Source organism: Pseudophryne corroboree, chromosome 8 (assembly GCF_028390025.1).
Source record: "Pseudophryne corroboree isolate aPseCor3 chromosome 8, aPseCor3.hap2, whole genome shotgun sequence".
NCBI lineage: Eukaryota > Metazoa > Chordata > Amphibia > Anura > Myobatrachidae > Pseudophryne > Pseudophryne corroboree.
This window is the reverse complement of record NC_086451.1, coordinates 114,728,907-114,735,184: the sequence shown is the minus strand read 5'-3', so window position 1 is coordinate 114,735,184 and position 6,278 is coordinate 114,728,907. Positions and strand designations below refer to the sequence as shown.

The following is a 6,278-nucleotide window of genomic DNA, read 5'->3' as shown; positions in this document are numbered from 1 at the left end:
CTCCGCTGTCTCCGGGAGTTCCGCCCCTGGCCTGAGTAATGCCCCTAGTCGTTTAGCCCCCTGGGGGAATTACATTAGTAGTAGTATTGCCCCCAGTAGTTATGCCCCATAGTTTAGCCCCCCAGTGGTAATGTCCCTGCAGTTATGACCCCAGTAGTTTACCCCCCCATTAGTTTAGCCTCCCAGTGGTAATGCCCCCAGTAGTTTAGCCCCTGTAGTTATGCCCCCAGTAGTTTAGCCTCCCTGTAGTTTAGCCCTCATGTAGTTTGCCCCATGTAATCATAGCCCCTGCAGTAATGCACCCATAGTAATGCCCCTGTAGTTTAGCCCCCATGTACTTTGCCCCCAGTAGTTAGTCCCCCCGTAGTTTAGCCCCAGTAGTAATGCCCCCAGTAGTTTAGTGCCCCTGTAGTTTAGCCCCCGAGTAGTTTAGCCCTAGTAGTAATGCCCCTGAAGTTATGCCCTCGTAGTTATGCCCCCAGTAGTTTAGCCCCCCTGTAGTTTAGCCCCTATGTAGTTAGCCCCCAGTAGTAATGCCCCTGTAGTTATGCCCCTGTAGTTAGCCCCCCAGTAGTAATGCCCCCAGTAGTTAGCTCCTATGCAGTTAGCCCTCAGTAGTAATGCCCCTGTAGTTTAGCCCCCAGTAGTTTAGCCCCCCCAGTAGTAATGCTCCCAGTAGTTTAGCCCCTGTAGTTAGCCCCCCAGTGGTAATGCCCCTATGTAGTTTAGCCCCCCCAGTAGTAATGCCCCCAGTAGTTTGCCTTATGTAGTTTGCCCCCAGTAGTTTAGACCCCCTGTAGTTTAGCCCCCCTGTAGTAATGCCCCCAGTAGTTTAGCCCCTGTAGTTAGCCCTCCAGTAGTAATGCCCCTATGTAGTTTAGCCCCTATAGTTATGCCCCCAGTAGTAATGCCCCTATGTAGTTTAGCCCCTGTAGTTAGCCCCCCAGTAGTAATGCCCCCAGTAGTTTAGCCCCCTAGTGGTAATGCCCCCAGTAGTTTAGCCCTAGTAGTAATGCCCCCAGTATTAATGCCCCTGTAGTTATGCCCCTGTAGTTTAGCCCCTATGTAGTTAGCTCCTACGTAGTTATGGCCCCAGTAGTAATGCCCATGTAGTTAGCCCCCCAGTAGTTTAGCCCCCTTAGTAGTAATGTCCCCAGTAGTTTAGCCCTAGTATTAATGCCCCTGTAGTTATGCCCCCGTAGTTATGCCCCCAGTAGTTTAGCCCCCCTGTAGTTTAGCCCCCCTGTATTTTAGCCCCTGTGTAGTTAGCTCCTAGGTAGTTATGCCCCCAGTAGTTATGCCCCTGTAGTTAGCCCCCCAGTAGTAATGCCCCCAGTAGCTAGCTCCTATGTAGTTAGCCCACAGTAGTAATGCCCCTGTAGTAATGCCCCTGTAGTTATGCCCCCAGTAGTTTAGCCCCCCAGTAGTTTAGCCCCCCAGTAGTTCAGCACCCCCAGTAGTTTAGACCCTGTAGTTAGCACCCCAGTAGTAATGCTCCTATGTAGTTTAGCCCCCCAGTAGTAATGCCCCTATGTAGTTTGCCCCCACTAGTAATGCCCCAGTAGTTTAGCCTCCCAGTAGTAATGCCCCCAGTAGTTTAGCCCCTGTAGTTAGCCCCCCAGTAGTAATGCCCCTATGTAGTTTAGCCCCTGTAGTTAGCCCCCCAGTCATTTAGCCCCTATGTAGTTTAGCCCCTGTAGTTAGCCCCCAGTAGTAATGCTCCTATGCAGTTTAGCCCCTGTAGTTAGCCCCCCAGTAGTTTAGCCCCTATGTAGTTTAGCCCCTGTAGTTAGCCCCCCAGTAGTAATGACCCCTGTAGTTTAGCCCCTGTAGTTAGCCCCCCAGTAGTAATGCCCCCAGTAGTAATGCCCCCAGTAGTTATGCCCCCAGTAGTTTAGCCCCTGTAGTTAGCCCCCCCAGTAGTAATGCCCCTATGTAGTTTGCCCCAGTAGTAATGCCCTGTAGTTATGCCCCCAGTAGTTTAGCCCCCCTGTAGTTTAGCCCCTCTGTAGTAATGCCCTCAGTAGTTTAGCCCCTGTAGTTAGCCCCCCAGTAGTAATGCCTCATGTAGTTTAGCCCCTGTAGTTAGCCCCCCAGTAGTAATGCCCCCCAGTAGTAATGCCCCTATATAGTTTAGCCCTTGTAGTTATCCCCCCAGTCGTAATGCCCCAGTAGTAATGTCCCTATGTAGTTTAGGCCCTGTAGTTACGCCCACAGTAGTAATGCCCCCAGTAGTAATGCCCCTATGTAGTTTAGCCCCTGTAGTTAGCCCCCAGTAGTAATGCCCCCAGTAGTAATGCCCCCGGTAGTTTAGCCCCTGTAGTTAGCCCCCCAGTAGTAATGCCCCCAGTAGTTTATCCCCTGTAGTCACCCCCCCAGTAGTTTAGCCCCTATGTAGTTTAGCCCCTGTAGTTAGCCCCCAGTAGTAATGCCCCCAGTAGTTTATCCCCTGTAGTCACCCCCCCAGTAGTTTAGCCCCTATGTAGTTTAGCCCCTGTAGTTAGCCCCCAGTAGTAATGCCCCCAGTAGTTTAGCCCCTGTAGTCAGCCCTCCAGTAGTAATGACCCTATGTAGTTTGCCCCTAGTAGAAGCGCCACTTACACTGAAACATATATATAAAAAAAACTCACAATACTCACCAAGCCCCGCTCCCGCGTCCTTCCGGCGTCCGCTCCTCAGCACTATGGGAGAGATGTCATGACGTCTCTCCCGTAGCGCACACTGACAGGAGCTTCCGCTGTGGAGAGAGAGCCTGGCGCCAGCTGGTAACACAATCTCAGCGGGCGCCCGCATCTCCCTGCGATGCCGGGCAAACATAGGGTTAGGTGAGCCGGAGGAGGCAGAACTGCGTTCCGTCTCCAAGTGGAACTGACAGAACGCAGTTGCGCCCTGTTCCAGCTCACTTTAACACCTGTATATATGGATAATATTAAGCATCATTGCTTTCAGGTGGAAGAAACTCTGGGTCATATAGAAGCACTAGTAGTTAATTAACATACTTCAAGGACAATTTATTTTATTGTATAAGCTAAAAAATACACAGTCTGCACTAAAGCTGCCGAAGTGTATTCAGGTACCACGGTTCCAAATCAACATTTATGCATCATGGGGGTTATTCAGAGATGAAAGCACATGGCTGCATACGCAGCAAGATCTGCGTTCATCTCTGCACATGCAGGGGCCGCCCAGCACATCCCCGATGGATTCGACCGCAATGTGTGTGTCTGAGCACATTGTCTAATATGTGAAACAGCTCTTCACATATTAAAGTCAATTTTGTTTTCTTTAATAAACAAGTTATGTACGTATTAAGCATGCATCTGACACATATTTAGCTATCTTCCTGCAAATTATTATCTTCTTTTCAAAATTACTATGGAAGAAAACAACATGGCTGCCAGACACAAACACAAGTTCACAGCTCTTAAGGTCCGTACACACTTAATGATAAAATGAGCGACGTCGCTCATTTTCCCCCTCCTTGAGCGACGTCGCTCATTTTATCGTTAAGTGTGTATGCCGCCAGCGACGACCGATGCGCGGCCCCGCGGGTCGGCAACGATCGTCGCTGTCGGTAGGGCATGCATGAAGGATGTGGACTGTCGTCCACGACCTTCATGCAGGGCTGGCGGGGGCGTGACGTCACTGAGCGATATGAGCGGTCATATCGCTCAGTGCGTACAGGCGGCCGCCGACCGGCCGGCCCGGGAGGGGGAAACGTTAGACGATGTTGCTCACAGAGCGACATCGTCTAATGTGTATGGGCCTTTAGAATGCCATGTGATAACAGGAGGTAAAGGAAAGAGACAAGGGGGGTCATTCCGAGTTGATCTCTCGCTAGCTACTTTTTGCAGCCGTGCAAACGCATAGTCGCCGCCCACAGGGGAGTGTGTTTTAGCTGTGCAAGTGTGCGAACGCTTGTGCAGCCGAGCAGTACAAAAACAGTTTGTGCAGTTTCTGAGTAGGTCTGAACTTACTCAGCCGCTGCGATCATTTCAGCCTGTCCAGTCCCGGAATTGACGTCTGACACCCGCCCTGCAAACGCTTGGACACGCCTGCGTTTTTCCAACCACTTCCTGAAAACGGTCAGTTGACACCCGTAAACGCCCTCTTCCTGTCAATCTTCTTGCGATCGGCTGTGTGAATGGATTCTTTGTTAAATCCATCGCCCAGCAACGATCCGCTTTGTACCCGTACAATGCGCCTGCGCATTGCGGTGCATACACATGCGCAGTAGTGACCTGATCGCTGCACTGCAAAAAAACAGCAGCGTGTGATCAGGTCGGAATGACCCCCAATGTCACAGTGAAAACAGAGTTTTTAGAGTCATTCCAAAGCCTTCTATTTACTACATCATCTGCTACATGTTTCTTTTGTTGCCATAGCAATCACATAGCACTCTGAGAACCTGCAGAATTATCATTCAGTAATAGCATTTTAAATAACAGGTTTAATGGAATAAATATTTTCAGTTTTTTTTTAAATAAATTATAATACAGAAATGGTGGAATGACAGAAGCTACTCAAAAAAGGAAAAGATCTTCTGGATTGGTAGCTCAGACGTTCATGGATCCTCTCGAACCTCAACTCCCTTCTGTCTTATTAACCAGACATTAAGGTATGTGCATTATTTGTGCATGTATGACCAGTGTCGGACTGGGGCATGAAGGGCCCACCGGGGAATTGCAGTGGTAGGGGCCCATTCTTAGAGGCTTGGCAAACCATTAGTGTATGGTCTGGGCCCCTTGATAAATAATATATATACAGAGCCGGCCATAGGCAAACTAGGCAATTGCCTAGGGCATTTGATATGTCTAGGGGCATCAGCAGCTTCTGCTGATTAAAATGATATGCGGCATGCCTATATTCTGTGTGTAGCATTTCATATGCAGATACAGCCACAGTCTCACACAGTATATAGGCATGCTGCATATCAGTTTAATCAGCAGAAGCTGCTTGTGTATCCTAGCCACATAGCAATGCAAATAAGATGCACTTTCTTTAAAAAAAGGTACCCGACATTAGCATTGAGGCAAGATTTGTGAGGACACATCTGTATCCAAGCAGAGGCAGAGGTCACAGTGTTAGTGGCAGTGTGAGTGCTGTGTGCATGTGAGTGGGTTGGTTGTGCAGTAGTGTTCAGAATATGTGTAAGGAGCATTATGTGTATCATGTAAAAATGCATTAATAATGTGCAACATATGTGTAAAAGGGTACTACTGTATCTGTGTCATGTGTATAGGGGCACTAATAATGTGCAGCAAATGTGTAGGGGGCACTATGTGTGTCATCATGTGTATAAGGGCATTAATAATGTGCAGCATATGTGTAAGGGACATTATGTGTAAAAGGGCATTAATAAAGGTTGTCATAATGTGTAAGGCGCATTATGTTTATAAGGACATTAATAAGGTGTCTCATATGTGTAAGGGGCATTACTGTGTGGAATTATGTGTATAAATGCATTACTAATGTGTGGCATTATGTGTATAAGGTGCTCTACTATGTGGCGTTGCGTATAGAAAGGGCACTACTGTGTCGTCTAATGTGAATAAAGAGCAATAGGGTGTGGTGTAATCTGAATAAGGAGCAAGTCAGTGTGATGTAATGTGAATAAGGGGCTCTACTGTAATATGAATTATGGACACTATCGCATGATCAAATGTGAATAAAGTTGCAATACTGTGTGGCGTAATTGGAATTGGGGTTACTATTGTGTGGCCATGCCCCTTGCCAGCAAAAACACACCCCTTTTTGGGCTGTGCGACAAATGTGCGAGCTGTTCCTATTTAAAGTATAGGGGGTACAAATGCCAAAATAAGGACTGCTGTGGGTGAGGGTGGTGGTGCTGGGAAAGAGGGTCAAGGTCAGAGGCGGAACCAGCGGTGGTGCTAGGGGGCACCAGCCAAAATCTTGCCTAGGGCATCATATTGGTTAGGGCCGGCTCTGTATATATAGTAAATACTGCTAGTGCATGCATGATAATGGGGGTCATTCCGAGTTGTTCGCTCGCAAGTGAATTTTAGCAGATTTGCTCATGCTAAGCCGCCGCCTACTGGGAGTGAATCTTAGCATCTTAAAATTGCGAACGATGTATTCGCAATATTGCGATTACACACCTCGTAGCAGTTTCTGAGTAGCTTCAGACTTACTCGGCATCTGCGATCATTTCACTGCTTGTCGTTCCTGGTTTGACGTCACAAACACACCCAGCGTTCGCCCAGACACTCCCCCGTTTCTCCAGCCACTCCTGCGTTTTTTCCGGAAACGGTAGCGTT

At 48.3% G+C, this 6,278-nt stretch overlaps 1 protein-coding gene across 1 annotated transcript in view; it reads left to right on the top strand.

Moving 5' to 3' along the window:
* Positions 1–4,501: 4,501 nt before the first annotated feature.
* Positions 4,502–6,278, top strand: part of LOC134947545 (uncharacterized) — a 72,435-nt gene continuing 70,658 nt past the window's right edge. The window contains exon 1 of the mRNA XM_063935589.1: positions 4,502–4,618. The gene's annotated coding sequence lies outside the window, so the exon portion shown is untranslated. The remainder of the gene's footprint in view (positions 4,619–6,278) is intronic.